Raw genomic sequence first — 15656 nt, forward strand, 5'->3', positions numbered from 1 at the left:
ACAAGAAAAAAGGAAGGGGAGGAGAAAGAAAGAAGGAAGAAGAGGAATGAGGCAGAGATAAGAACTACAGGAGAGAAGAAAGAAGGAGAAGTTAAAAACAGGGAAGAGGAAGGATAAGAAGAAGGCAAAGTTAAGAACTTAAAGAAAGAGGAAGAAAAGGGAGGAGAAAGACAAAGGCAAGAGAAAGGAAGAAGAGGAAGTAGGAAGAAATAAGAACTACAAGAAAGAAGAAGGAAGGGGAAGAGAAAGAAAGAAGGAAGAAGAGAAAGGAGGAAGTAAGAAAAAGAAGGAAAAATAATATAGAAAAAGGTAAGGGAGGGGAAAGAAAGAAGGAATGTAGAAGAGGAAAGAAAGAATGAAAGAAGTGGAAGGAAAAAGAGCAAGGAAGAAGAAGAAGGACAAAGAAGAAGGAAGAGCAGGAACATGAGGAAGAAATGGAGGAAATAAAAGCCTATCGTAAATTACGAGATCAGATAGAAGGTGATGGAGATGATGACGGAGAATGAAAAAGACAAGGAGAAATAATTAGTAAATTAAAGTTAGAAACAATGGAAAAGAAAGTGATGAAGATGAAGAAGATGGAAGACAATAAGATCAAAAGGAAATAGATGAATGAGAAAGAGGAAAAGACAAGGAAGAAAATGAAGAAGATCAAGAACAAGAAAAAAGGAAGCGGTGTAGGAAATAAATAACTGAGTCCAAAGACATACTGATAGGGAATTTAGATTGTGAGCCCCATCGGGGACAGCGATGATGATGTGTGCAAACTGTAAAGCGCTGCGGAATATGTTAGCGCTATATAAAAATAAAGATTATTATTATTAGGTAGAAAGTGAGGAAGATTATGAAAAAGTGTGAAATGGAAAAGGAGAAGGTGAAGAAGATTAGACAGAAAGAAGAGGATGAAGGAAAAATGGTATGTAAAAAGCAGACAAGAAAGCGAAGAAGCTGATGAAATAGAACATAGGAAAAGTAAAGAAAGTAAAGGAAGAGAATAAATGGAAAAGAAAGTATGATTGAGATGGTGAAATAAGGAAAGGAAATAATGAAGGTAAAGGAAGAAAGTAAGAAAAATATGGTGAATAAGAAGAAAAAGAGGTTGAAGAAGAAAACTGAAAAATAGCACAGAGCAAAGGAATGAGAAAGAGGAGATTACAAAATGAAATAAAAGTATAGAAAAAGAATAAGAGGAAAGTGAAGAAGAGAAAGAGGATGAAGAAGAAGTAGGAAAACTATTAACAAGAAGACAAGTAAAGGAACATGAAATGAAGAAGAGAAAAATGAAATGAGGAGGTAAAGAAACAATGAAGAAGACAAAGACCAAGCAGGAGACTAGGAAGACGATGATAACGACATACAAGACTGAAAGAACAGAAGCAAAGGGAAACACAGGGGGCGAAAAAGGGAAGAGAAGCTAAAAAGAAGAGGAATAAGAAAAGGAAAGAGTAACACAAAAGAAAGAGAAAGCAGATGGAGACTAATTACTACAGCTACGAATATTAAGCTTCTCAGGAGACTAGACCATACAATGTCAGCTCCTGACACAAGGATTTTACTTCCATCTTGGCTTCATACATTTTTATTAGCCATGACTCTTGATACGTAAAACATAATTTAATAAAATTCTTGGATGAAATGAGATCCCCCTCCCCCGCTTTCCATATTTCTGATTTAGTTCCCGGAAATATCTGTGCAGGAATGGTTCTGAATGGATGTGATTGGGTCAGGCAGTCGCCATGTAACATCATCTTCTCCGAGTCCCGTCCTCGCTCTCCCTGGGACTGGATGTGACGCGCCATCATCAGTAATTAACAGTTCTACAAGTACGGAGATTTACGCCATCGCTCTGCGACACGTCCAATCCAAACATTGTTTTGCTTCTGCAAGAGATTAGCAGCTGTTATTCTGGAAAGTCATATTACTGCGCAGTACGAGACGTTTCCTCTCCGGCACCTTCTATAATCCATCTCCACACACAGATATCTAAAAGCAAAACACAATTAACTGAAAGCTGGAAACGCGAGACTCTAATAAAATGTAAATGTGCTGATACGTATCTCCGGGCCTATTACACCAACAGACTTCATAATATTATTACAGTCTACCTACAAAAACTGCATTAGTGAGCAAAACCGAAGACAGCGTCTCCCTGCAGACCTGGACAGTGTCACCGAGCCTAAGGGTGAGAGGCGTCCTAATAATACCACCAGGAAAGTGACAGCGTAGGCCAACCACAGGAATTACTGAGAATAGGGGGCGCCTTCTCCAAAGTGTCCAGAAACAACCATATCCTACAAAAACAAAATTCAGGTGCTCCATGGTGGATCAGTGGTTAACACTGTAGCCTTGCAGCGCTGGGGTCCTGGGTTCAAATCCCACCAAGGACAACATCTGCAAGGAGTTTGTATGTTCTCCCCGTGTTTGCGTGGGTTTCCTCCGGGCACTCCAGTTTCCTCCCACATGACAAAGTGATAGGGAATTTAGATTGTGAGCCCCATCGGGGACAGCGATGATAATGTATGTAAAGCACTGTGGAATTAATGGTGCTATAGAAGGGAGTAAAACAAATAAATAGGGGCAGTATTATAGTAGTTATATTCTTGTACATAGGGGCAGTATTATAGTAGTTATATTCTTGTACATAGGAGCAGTATTATAGTAGTTATATTCTTGTACATAGGGGCAGTATTATAGTAGTTATATTCTTGTACATAGGAGCAGTATTATAGTAGTTATATTCTTATACAAAGGGGCAGTATTATAGTAGTTATATTCTTGTACATAGGAGCAGTATTATAGTAGTTATATTCTTGTACATAGGAGCAGTATTATAGTAGTTATATTCTTGTATATAGGGACAGTATTATAGTAGTTATATTCTTGTACATAGGGGGCAGTATTATAGTAGTTATATTCTTGTACATAGGAGCAGTATTATAGTAGTTATATTCTTGTACATAGGAGCAGTATTATAGTAGTTATATTCTTGTATATAGGGACAGTATTATAGTAGTTATATTCTTGTACATAGTGGACAGTATTATAGTAGTTATATTCTTGTACATAGGGGGCAGTATTATAGTAGTTATATTCTTGTACATAGGAGCAGTATTATAGTAGTTATATTCTTGTACATAGGGGAGCAGTATTATAGTAGTTATATTCTTGTACATAGGAGGCAGTATTATAGTAGTTATATTCTTGTACATAGGAGCAGTATTATAGTAGTTATATTCTTGTACATAGGGACAGTATTATAGTAGTTATATTCTTGTACATAGGAGCAGTATTATAGTAGTTATATTCTTGTATATAGGGACAGTATTATAGTAGTTATATTCTTGTACATAGTGGACAGTATTATAGTAGTTATATTCTTGTACATAGGGGGCAGTATTATAGTAGTTATATTCTTGTACATAGGAGCAGTATTATAGTAGTTATATTCTTGTACATAGGGGAGCAGTATTATAGTAGTTATATTCTTGTACATAGGGGCAGTATTATAGTGGTTATATTCTTGTACATAGTGGACAGTATTATAGTAGTTATATTCTTGTACATAGGAGCAGTATTATAGTAGTTATATTCTTGTACATAGTGGACAGTATTATAGTAGTTATATTCTTGTACATAGGAGCAGTATTATAGTAGTTATATTCTTGTACATAGGAGCAGTATTATAGTAGTTATATTCTTGTACATAGGGGCAGTATTATAGTAGTTATATTCTTGTACATAGGGGGCAGTATTATCGTAGTTATATTCTTGTACATAGTGGACAGTATTATAGTAGTTATATTCTTGTATATAGGGACAGTATTATAGTAGTTATATTCTTGTACATAGTGGACAGTATTATAGTAGTTATATTCTTGTACATAGGGGCAGTATTATAGTAGTTATATTCTTGTACATAGGGGCAGTATTATAGTAGTTATATTCTTGTACATAGGGGCAGTATTATAGTAGTTATATTCTTGTACATAGGGGCAGTATTATAGTAGTTATATTCTTGTACATAGGGGCAGTATTATAGTAGTTATATTCTTGTATATAGGGGCAGTATTATAGTAGTTATATTCTTGTACATAGGGGCAGTATTATAGTAGTTATATTCTTGTACATAGGGGCAGTATTATAGTAGTTATATTCTTGTATATAGGGACAGTATTATAGTAGTTATATTATTGTACATAGGAGCAGTATTATAGTAGTTATATTCTTGTACATAGGAGCAGTATTATAGTAGTTATATTCTTGTACATAGGAGCAGTATTATAGTAGTTATATTCTTGTACATAGGAGCAGTATTATAGGAGTTATATTCTTGCATATAGGGGCAGTATTATAGTAGTTATATTCTTGTACATAGGGGGCAGTATTATAGTAGTTATATTCTTGTACATAGGAGCAGTATTATAGTAGTTATATTCTTGTACATAGGGGGCAGTATTATAGTAGTTATATTCTTGTATATTGAACCAGTATTATAGTAGTTATATTCTTGTATATAGGGGGCAGTATTATAGTAGTTATATTCCTGTACATAGGAGGCAGTATTATAGTAGTTATATTCTTGTACATAGGGGGCAGTATTATAGTAGTTATATTCTTGCACATAGGGGCAGTATTATAGTAGTTATATTCTTGTACATAGGAGCAGTATTATAGTAGTTATATTCTTGCATATAGGGGCAGTATTATAGTAGTTATATTCTTGTATATAGGGGCAGTATTATAGTAGTTATATTCTTGTACATAGGAGCAGTATTATAGGAGTTATATTCTTGTACATAGGAGCAGTATTATAGGAGTTATATTCTTGCATATAGGGGCAGTAATATAGTAGTTATATTCTTGTACATAGGAGGCAGTATTATAGTAGTTATATTCTTGTACATAGGGGCAGTATTATAGTAGTTATTCCTGTACATAGGGGCAGTATTATAGTAGTTATATTCTGGTACATAGGAGCAGTATTATAGTAGTTATATTCTTGCACATAGGGGGCAATTTTTATTATAAAACCCAAACATAAATACAATTATAATAAAACAAAAATCATCCAGTATTACAAAACACAAACCACTTAGGTAATATATACACAGCACTAATAATCAGATCATATTCATAAATAAATTAAAGTGTCCACACCTGGGGATAGAAAAAGAAAGTTAGAAAAAAAAAAAAAAAAAAATTATCATATTTTCTAACTGAATTTTATGTTTCTCCATAACGTTATGTTTCTTGGACTCCTTCCAACTTCCAGTGATTTTATCCACCGGAGTTCTGACATAACCTGATTGGCGGCAGCGGTGTGATCGAACGGCTCATTGTGCAGTGACACCCGGGTTCTCATGTGCCAGTGATAGTATTTGATGACACTGATTATAATGTACATTGTCTCTCTGTTGATGTCACTAACAGTGGAGGGGACACCATAGATTATGTCAGGATACTTTAGGGACCGCAGTCTGGGGATTTTTAGATTATCTGACACTTCCTCCCAGATCTTCCTTCCTTCCCAGCAATCACATATAAAGTGCTCCATAGTCTCCTCCTGCTGACAACCAAGGGGACAATTCCGATCAGAGACACACAGATGTTTCAGGTTCCCTCTGACAAAGAGCCGACTATGCAGTGAAAGCCAAGTGACATCAAACAGTTTAGGAGGTAGCCGTTTCCCGTTTAGGAACCTAAGGCTTTCCTGCAGGGTGGTGGTGACACAATCTCTCAGGGCCAGTGGAGAGTAGAAGAAAGTCCTACATACACGAGAATACAGGTCTCTTCTCGTACTGCTCTCAATGTAAGACCTCTCCAGTCCCCACCTCCTAACACACTTCAGACCATAGTCCAGATACTGGGGGAGGTGGTCACCTGTCCATCTCCTCCTCTTGAGACTGCCGCCTCGCACCCAAGATTCTGCAAAAGGCAATATCCAGTACCTGATACTATTTACCCACAGGGAGCTACTGTTTGAGTCCATGTTCCCAAAATTCACCTTTAGAAACAAGGAGTCAAAGAAAACCCTTGGATTCAACATATCCAGCCCACCCTCTCTCCGCCGTAGGTATGTTATTCCCCTCTTTATCAGGTTCATCCTATTCCCCCACAAGAGCTGGAAGAACAGGCTGAAGAGCCTCGCTGAGAAAGATTCTGGTAAAGGGAAAATGACAGAGACATACAAGAAAACGGGGACCAGGTAAGTCTTCAACATTGTGACCCTTTCTCTGTAGGTCAGCCTCCAGTTCTTCCATCGCTGAACCTTTGCATTTCCGGTTTCCAATTTCTCCTCCCAATTTAGCGTGGCATTCTCATCCCTCCCAAATTTAACCCCTAGGATCTTAATATGGGTGGAGGCTTTGGAAAACTGCGGCAGATCAAAGCTGGGCTCAGTATCTAATGTCCACAGAGCTTGACTCTTTTCAAGGTTGACCAGAGACCCGGAGGCCTCTGAGTAGCTTCTGATGGACGCAGATAACATCTGCACCTCACGAGGATTGGAGATCACCAGCGTCACATCGTCCGCATAGGCAACAACATTCAGAGGCGGGCAGTGGGGGACCGGCACCCCCTGAAAATCGCACTCCTGCAGTGACCTCAGAAACGGGTCTAGGGCAAAAACATACAGGAGCGGACTCATTGGGCAGCCCTGTCTCACCCCCGCCCCAACTCCAAAAGTGCCACCCTGCCAACCATTAATCAGAGGAAAGCTCACCGCCTCTCTGTACAACGTCTTCACCCAATCCACAAATTGTCCCGGAATACCGTACTTTGACAAAGTGGCCCACAGATAGTCATGATCAACCCTGCCAAAGGCTTTAGCCTGGTCCAGACTAACAACATATCTCCCACACCGCAGAGCTTTACATCTCTCAAACATCTCTCGTATCGAGATGACTGCTCCAGAGATGTTCCGCCCTTTTACTGTGCCAAACTGAGAGCCTGCCAACAGTGCCGGGGACAAACAGACTAATCTAGAAAATAGGATCTTTGCTAGAATCTTCCTGTCCACATTCAAGAGGGCAATCAGCCTCCAGTTCTTGATGTCACTCGGCTCTTTACCTTTAGACAGCAGAATTAACGAGGACACTCTCATGGATGGAGGCATCAGGTGATTTTCTAGACAATTTCTATACACATCCACGAGAATTGGAGCCAGGAGGTCTCTGAATTTCTTATAAAATTCTGCTGCTATACCATCCGGACCTGGTGCCTTCTTCAGATGTAACTTATCAATGGCCTCCTTAACTTCTTCCACCGTTAATTCTGCTGTCAAAGGAGAAAAGTCCAGATCATTAGTATCAGGCGCTGGAGTTGCCTCCAAGAATTGAGCCATCTTATCTTTATCCAAAACTTTCCTCTGAAACAAGTCAGCATAGTAAGATCTCACCACCTCCAGGATACCCTCCCGTGAATCCTGCAATACACCCTGGGAGTCAATGAGACCCGTGACCATTTTTTTGGCCACCCTCTCCCTGCAATTCTCAAAGGGATCAGGGGCCCCTAAGGACCCATAATCCCGTTCAAGAACCAGGGAGCTATACCTGCTATACTGATACTGCTTTATCTCAGATTTCAGCCGGTCGATCTTCACTTTGTCATCCCCACCCGCCGAATACAGTGACTCCAATTCTTTGCGCAGCTTTAGGTACTGGCTGTACTTATTCCTCCCTTTATTAACTGACAGTCTCTTTAAGAGGGATCTGATATCCTCCTTGACGTCCTCCCACCAGTCGGTCATGTTGTCATAGAAGTCAACCCTGTCTAGATGAAGCTGGATAAGGGAGTGAACACGACTCTGAACATAGGCATCATCCAGGAGACTGGAATTAAGCTTCCACAACCCTCTACCAATGTCCGGACGGTTAGAGGAACCCAAAGAGAAGCACAAGGCGAGGTGATCAGAGTAAGGGACGATCTTCTCAATCAGGGCGCCGACAGCCTCAGTAGGACTGACAAAAGCAAAATCTATCCTACTGCTCCTGTTGGAACATGAATACGTGAATTTTGGCTGTCGCCCACCCTGTGTGAAAACGTCGGTCAGTCCTGCCTGCATTATAACGTTATGTAGGACCTTACCGTCCCTGGTCACTGCCCTGCCCGAGGAGCTGTCACCTGATGTCATTATGGCATTAAAGTCCCCCGCCATCACCACTGGAAGAGAAGTGAAGAGGTAAGGCTTGACGTCATTAAACAGCTGGATCCTGTCCGTCACTGTCTGTGGCCCATAGATGTTAATAAGCCGGAGTCGCCTCCCATGGACAGTGACTTCCAGGACCAGACATCTTCCCATGACCACCTCCGTCATCCTATGCACAGTCACATCATTGGTGTTAAACAGGACAGCGACCCCGGCGTAAGGCTCCACAGCCAGTGACCAGAAAGAAGGACCGGACCGCCATTCCCTCTCAGCCTCTCTCATAAGCCCCAGAGATGTCAGTCGTGTCTCCTGCAGGAAGATGACATCTGTGTCCAGATATTTGAGATGTTCATACACCGTGTGTCTAGTTCTCCTCAGCTTAATGCTATTCACATTGCTCGAGGTCACTGTCAATGAGAACCCCGCCATCACAACACAATATAGAAGGAGCAGAGTAATAGCCATCATCATGAGTCAGAGATGTTCTGTCCACCACTGGTGTCCATGTCAGACTCTACCTGAGGGTCTACAGATAAGGGCTTCCGCTTTGGTGGGGGATGGTCCTCTATGTCCCTGTCACACTCAGCATCAACTTTCCTCAACTCTTCCTCATAATCGTCACCATTGGAGTCAGATAAAACTCCATACTTGTTGGACACGACCATCACTCCTGCAGAATTCTGAACCTTCTTACTAGCACTCTGACCAGTGTCATATTCTGCCTCAGGTTTACGGGAGGATGTGTTCTTTTTCTTCCTTTTATTATTATTAATGCTCCAGTCATCAGATACAGACAGCGATGCTGAAGGGGGGGCTATCTGAGGCTGCTGGACCTGATGGACGACCTCCATGTTCCCCTCTGCACCCTGCTTCTCTGGTGCTGCCTGAGTGGACTCCTGGTGGGCATCTGAGCTGGTCAACATCTCTCCTGACATTAAACACTCCTCCTCATGTGTCCCTGCCACCACATCCTCATCCTCCTGAGCCTCTGCCCCTGCCATCACTAACTCATCAGGGAAGACTCTGCAGATGTTGTGCCAGGCGTCTGGACAGTCCCTGTGAGGGTGGCCCATCCTACCACAGAGGTTGCACCTGACGTCCCGGCAGTCTGCAGCGACATGGCCGATTGCCCCACACAGACTGCACTTCACCACAGTACAGGCGTTTGCCAGATGACCTTTCCCACCACATTTGAAGCACTTTCTGGGTTGCCCGGGATAATAACACCTTCCCTTCTCCCTCCCAATGAAGAAGGAGTTGGGTAAGTGGGCAGTGATGTTATTACATTGCCGCAATTTTACCAAGACCCGCCACCCCATTGTCCAGATACCATCCTCATCTCTGACCTTGGTGAGTCCAGAGACGAGGTCACAGTGTCTCCGGAGCCACACCTCGATGTCCTGTGGAGGAACGGCCTCATTCCAGAAGGTGATGTTTACTGTGACAGTGTCCGGCCTGGAGATAGGAACCAACACAAACTTATTCCAGCCCTCAGCATCTCTGAACTTGGGGTAATTGGCCCAGAATCTATCCAGGTCAGACATGAGCTTGAAGCCGACCTCGTAGCCCTGCCTGTCCTGAAGATTAGACACTGCCAGTATCTCATTTGCCACAAACCCCATCTGGCCGCAGAGCAGCTCTCTCACCACATACCTGCGTTGTGGCAGATCCTCCTTGGCACCTATGTATTTAAACCGCACCACATTAATGCGCTTGAATGTCTGGCCGGTATACCTGGCGCTGGAAGTGAAGGATGGGGCGCCGCGGCTCCAGGCATTCCTGGGGGGCACCTGCTGGGTCACACTGGGCTGACTGACAGGGAGAGGGCCTGCAGCAGGGGGGGCTGTCACACCCTGTGGACTGGATGGCAAAGGGGGATAATCACACATATCTTGCACATTATCATGAGCAGCATCATTATCATCAGACAGTGCGACGTCCATTACAGAATATGAAACCCCTCCAACCCCCGACCCCATGGGCACAGCATCCCCAGCCACAGTCTGTGCCTCAGCCTCATCAGCACAAACAGTCTCAGAAATACTGTCCTGCTCCTGTGTGGGGCATTCTGGGACCTGTGGTGCCTCTGCTGGAGTCTGCAGTGTGTGCTCCTGTTCACACTCGGCTGTCTCATCACCACAAACAGTCTCACATATACTGTCCTGCTCCTGTGTGGGGCATTCTGGGACCTGTGGTGCCTCTGCTGGAGTCTGCAGTGTGTGCTCCTGTTCACACTCGGCTGTCTCATCAGCACAGTCTCACATATACTGTCCTGCTCCTGTGTGGGGCACTCTGGGACCTGTGGTGCCTCTGCTGCAGTCTGAAGTGTATGCTCCTGTTCACACTGAGCTGCCTGCTGCTGCAGTTGTTTACCCTCCTGGAAGCAGAAGCGGGCAGCCTGTAACACTGGCCGTGTCCGCTGCTGGGGGGTCCCATCCTGAACATCAGGGGTCCTGGCCTCTACAGCACAGTCCTGCTTATAGGAGGCGAACCGCTCGCGGTTCCTGTAGGTCTCTGCCAGGGGCCCCATGCTCTCCAGCACAGATTCAGTGTCCTGCACAACACTCGCCAGCTGTACACCCAGTGTGTTCAGTCTCAGGTCATACGCCTCATTACTGGCAGGATTAGTGGTCTTTAGGCTATAGATGAAGTCTACCTCCATTTGCAGCGCTTTTTTTTGCTGCTGTAACTCACCCAGTTTTCGGACAAGTCCCGGTATCTCATCCGCTAGCTGCAGCTCGGGTGCACGCGCCGGCTCCACAGGCTTAGTCTTGACCACGGGTACAGGGGTTTTGAATCCTGTCTTGTGCGGGTCCACCACGGATGGTTTTGTGGCCCCTTGGCTGGATGCAGGCTCCGCAGCAGGTTTATCGCTGCCACCTGACTGTGACCGTGTGCGTCCTGACCGCGCCATACTGCCATGCTGCTGTAGGTTCTCCTGCATTGTCTGTCTTTCCAAAGACGTCCGTCTCTGCCTGGAAGCAGCAGAGGTGATCTGCCCAGCTGGGGCCGATCTCACCTGTGCACCTGGCAGGAGCTGCTTACTGACTGGGGAGCTACAAGACCTCACATTCTGCTGGTTTCCATCACACACTGACACGTTGCCTTCTTGTTTCTTTGCTGGAACTGGAGAAGGTTTTCCTCCCAAAACTTTACTCACAACTGTTTCCTTCTTCATAGAACTGCTGCAGCTTTGACTCGCTGCATTCACTGGACTCACAGCGGCTTTGGGATTAACATTCCCATTAGTAGAAGCCTGAGAGGCTAGTCCCAGTGTAGGCCGGGAAGCCTGGGCCTTGCCAGGGGAGCTTCCCCGCCCAGGGTGGCCCCTCCCTGGGCTTGCTCCAGACATCAGGAGAACCACTGACACACAACCTCACAGCTAGGAGGCAGTATTATAGTAGTTATATTCTTGTACATAGGGGCAGTATTATAGTAGTTATATTCTTGTACATAGGGGACAGTACTATAGTAGTTATATTCTTGTACATAGGGGCAGAATTATAGTAGTTATATTCTTGTACATAGGGGCAGTATTATAGTAGTTATATTCTTGTACATAGGGGGCAGTATTATAGTAGTTATATTCTTGTACATAGGAGCAGTATTATAGTAGTTATATTCTTGTACATAGGGGCAGTATTATAGTAGTTATATTCTTGTACATAGGGGCAGTATTATAGTAGTTATATTCTTGTACATAGGGGCAGTATTATAGTAGTTATATTCTTGTACATAGGGGGCAGTACTATAGTAGTTATATTCTTGTACATAGGGGCAGTATTATAGTAGTTATATTCTTGTACATAGGGGGCAGTATTATAGTAGTTATATTCTTGTACATAGGGGCAGTATTATAGTAGTTATATTCTTGTACATAGGGGCAGTATTATAGTAGTTATATTCTTGTACATAGGGGGCAGTATTATAGTAGTTATATTCTTGTACATAGGGAGCAGTATTATAGTAGTTATATTCTTGTACATAGGGGCAGTATTATAGTAGTTATATTCTTGTACATAGGGGGCAGTATTATAGTAGTTATATTCTTGTACATAGGGGGCAGTACTATAGTAGTTCTATTCTTGTACATAGGGGCAGTATTATAGTAGTTATATTCTTGTACATAGGGGGCAGTATTATAGTAGTTATATTCTTGTACATAGGGAGCAGTATTATAGTAGTTATATTCTTGTACATAGGGGCAGTATTATAGTAGTTATATTCTTGTACATAGGGGCAGTATTATAGTAGTTATATTCTTGTACATAGGGGGCAGTATTATAGTAGTTATATTCTTGTACATAGCGGCAGTATTATAGTAGTTATATTCTTGTACATAGGGGGCAGTATTATAGTAGTTATATTCTTGTACATAGGAGCAGTATTATAGTAGTTATATTCTTGTACATAGGGGCAGTATTATAGTAGTTCTATTCTTGTACATAGGGGCAGTATTATAGTAGTTATATTCTTGTATATAGGGGCAGTATTATAGTAGTTATATTCCTGTACATAGGGGCAGTATTATAGTAGTTATATTCTTGTATATAGGGGCAGTATTATAGTAGTTATATTCCTGTACATAGGGGCAGTATTATAGTAGTTATATTCTTGTATATAGGGGCAGTATTATAGTAGTTATATTCTTGTACATAGGGAGCAGTATTATAGTAGTTATATTCTTGTATATAGGGGACAGTATTATATTAGTTATATTCTTGTACATAGGGGGCAGTATTATAGTAGATATATTCTTGTATATAGGGGCAGTATTATAGTAGTTATACTCTTGTACATAGGGGGCAGTATTATAGTAGTTAAATTCTTGTACTTAGGAGCAGTATTATAGTAGTTATATTCTTGTACATAGGGGCAGTATTATAGTAGTTACATTCTTGTACATAGGGGGCAGTATTATAGTAGTTACATTCTTGTACATAGGGGGCAGTATTATAGTAGTTATATTCTTGTACATAGGGGCAGTATTATAGTAGTTATATTCCTGTACATAGGGGCAGTATTATAGTAGTTATATTCTTGTATATAGGGGCAGTATTATAGTAGTTATATTCTTGTATATAGGGGCAGTATTATAGTAGTTATATTCTTGTACATAGGGGGGAGTATTATAGTAGTGATATTCTTGTACATAGGGGCAGTATTATAGTAGTTATATTCTTGTATATAGGGGCAGTATTATAGTAGTTATATTCCTGTACATAGGGGCAGTATTATAGTAGTTATATTCTTGTATATAGGGGCAGTATTATAGTAGTTATATTCTTGTACATAGGGGGGAGTATTATAGTAGTGATATTCTTGTACATAGGGGCAGTATTATAGCAGTTATATTCTTGTATATAGGGGGCAGTATTATAGCAGTTATATTCTTGTACATGGGGGCAGTATTATAGTAGTTATATTCTTGTATATAGGGGCAGTATTATAGTAGTTATACTCTTGTACATAGGGGGCAGTATTATAGTAGTTAAATTCTTGTACTTAGGAGCAGTATTATAGTAGTTATATTCTTGTACATAGGGGCAGTATTATAGTAGTTACATTCTTGTACATAGGGGGCAGTATTATAGTAGTTATATTCTTGTACATAGGGGCAGTATTACACTAGTTATATTCTTATATATAGGGGCAGTATTATAGTAGTTATATTCTTGTACATAGGGGCAGTATTATAGTAGTGATATTCTTGTACATAAGGGCAGTATTATAGTAGTTATATTCTTGTATATAGGGGGCAGTATTATAGCAGTTATATTCTTGTACATGGGGGCAGTATTATAGTAGTTATATTTTTGTATATAGGGGCAGTATTATAGTAGTTATATTCTTGTATATAGGGGGCAGTATTATAGTAGTTATATTCTTGTATATAGGGGCAGTATTATAGTAGTTATACTCTTGTACATAGGGGGCAGTATTATAGTAGTTAAATTCTTGTACTTAGGAGCAGTATTATAGTAGTTATATTCTTGTACATAGGGGCATTATAGTAGTTACATTCTTGTACATAGGGGGCAGTATTATAGTAGTTATATTCTTGTACATAGGGGCAGTATTATAGTAGTTATATTCCTGTACATAGGGGCAGTATTATAGTAGTTATATTCTTGTATATAGGGGCAGTATTATAGTAGTTATATTCCTGTACATAGGGGCAGTATTATAGTAGTTATATTCTTGTATATAGGGGCAGTATTATAGTAGTTATATTCTTGTACATAGGGAGCAGTATTATAGTAGTTATATTCTTGTATATAGGGGACAGTATTATAGTAGTTATATTCTTGTACATAGGGGGCAGTATTATAGTAGTTATATTCTTGTATATAGGGGCAGTATTATAGTAGTTATATTCTTGTATATAGGGGCAGTATTATAGTAGTTATACTCTTGTACATAGGGGGCAGTATTATAGTAGTTAAATTCTTGTACTTAGGAGCAGTATTATAGTAGTTATATTCTTGTACATAGGGGCAGTATTATAGTAGTTACATTCTTGTACATAGGGGGCAGTATTATAGTAGTTATATTCTTGTACATAGGGGCAGTATTACACTAGTTATATTCTTATATATAGGGGCAGTATTATAGTAGTTATAGTCTTGTACATAGGGGGCAGTATTATAGTAGTGATATTCTTGTACATAGGGGCAGTATTATAGTAGTTATATTCTTGTATATAGGGGGCAGTATTATAGCAGTTATATTCTTGTACATGGGGGCAGTATTATAGTAGTTATATTTTTGTATATAGGGGGCAGTATTATAGTAGTTATATTCTTGTACATAGGAGCAGTATTATAGAAGTGATATTCTTGTACATATATGGCAGTATTATAGTCACATTCTCTTTTGTTTGTCTTTTATCCCTGATGAGAGAGTTAATTTGTTTCTGAGACCAAACCTGCCGCTACATTAGACTCTGGGGAGAATCTGTTAGAGACTATTGATAGTACTGTAATGAGAGGAGTGTGTCTCTGGTGTCTTTTCTCTTTGTGTTCAGTCTGCAGAGTCCTTAACAGCCATTTACTGTTGATTGACAAATGATCTGGGATGTGAGAGATTGAAGCAGGTCCCAATCCTCAGATTAAAGGGCTCCAAGGAAATAGCAGAACTCATTACATCTCCGTGAAGTGTTTGCATTGGCTCAGGTTTCATTATTACATTGTATCTCATTTTATGACTTTGTACAATGGTTTCCGGTTCTGATTCCCTTTTTCTGGACCAGACTCTGGATCATATCAGATATTTATCAATTCTGCAATCTGTTAAATAAACTGTAACATTGTTTCATTGATGTCAACACAAATCTAAGCTCTTTCTGACAGGTCTATAAAATGATTTGGGGGGAGTTCATTCTTTTTTGTCTTCCATTATTGGTGACATTGAGTTTTCGGGATTCTTCTATCATGCTTCAGACTGAAGACGAGGGGACCTATTAGAGGGGGCACTTAATTTTCGCCCCTGAGTTGCACATCTGATATTA

General features: G+C 40.9%; 1 long non-coding RNA gene across 2 annotated transcripts in view; it reads right to left on the reverse strand.

The window, feature by feature from the left end:
• Positions 1 to 1563: 1563 nt before the first annotated feature.
• The window catches only part of LOC141058700 (uncharacterized), a 209870-nt gene continuing 195777 nt past the window's right edge, over positions 1564 to 15656 (reverse strand). For both annotated transcript variants that reach the window (XR_012222280.1, XR_012222279.1), the window contains one exon: positions 1564 to 1983. This is a non-coding gene — a long non-coding RNA (uncharacterized lncRNA). The remainder of the gene's footprint in view (positions 1984 to 15656) is intronic.

The sequence above is a fragment of the Dendrobates tinctorius genome, unplaced genomic scaffold (genome assembly GCF_039654945.1).
Source record: "Dendrobates tinctorius isolate UK_male_01 unplaced genomic scaffold, ASM3965494v1 ptg000214l, whole genome shotgun sequence".
Taxonomy (NCBI): domain Eukaryota; kingdom Metazoa; phylum Chordata; class Amphibia; order Anura; family Dendrobatidae; genus Dendrobates; species Dendrobates tinctorius.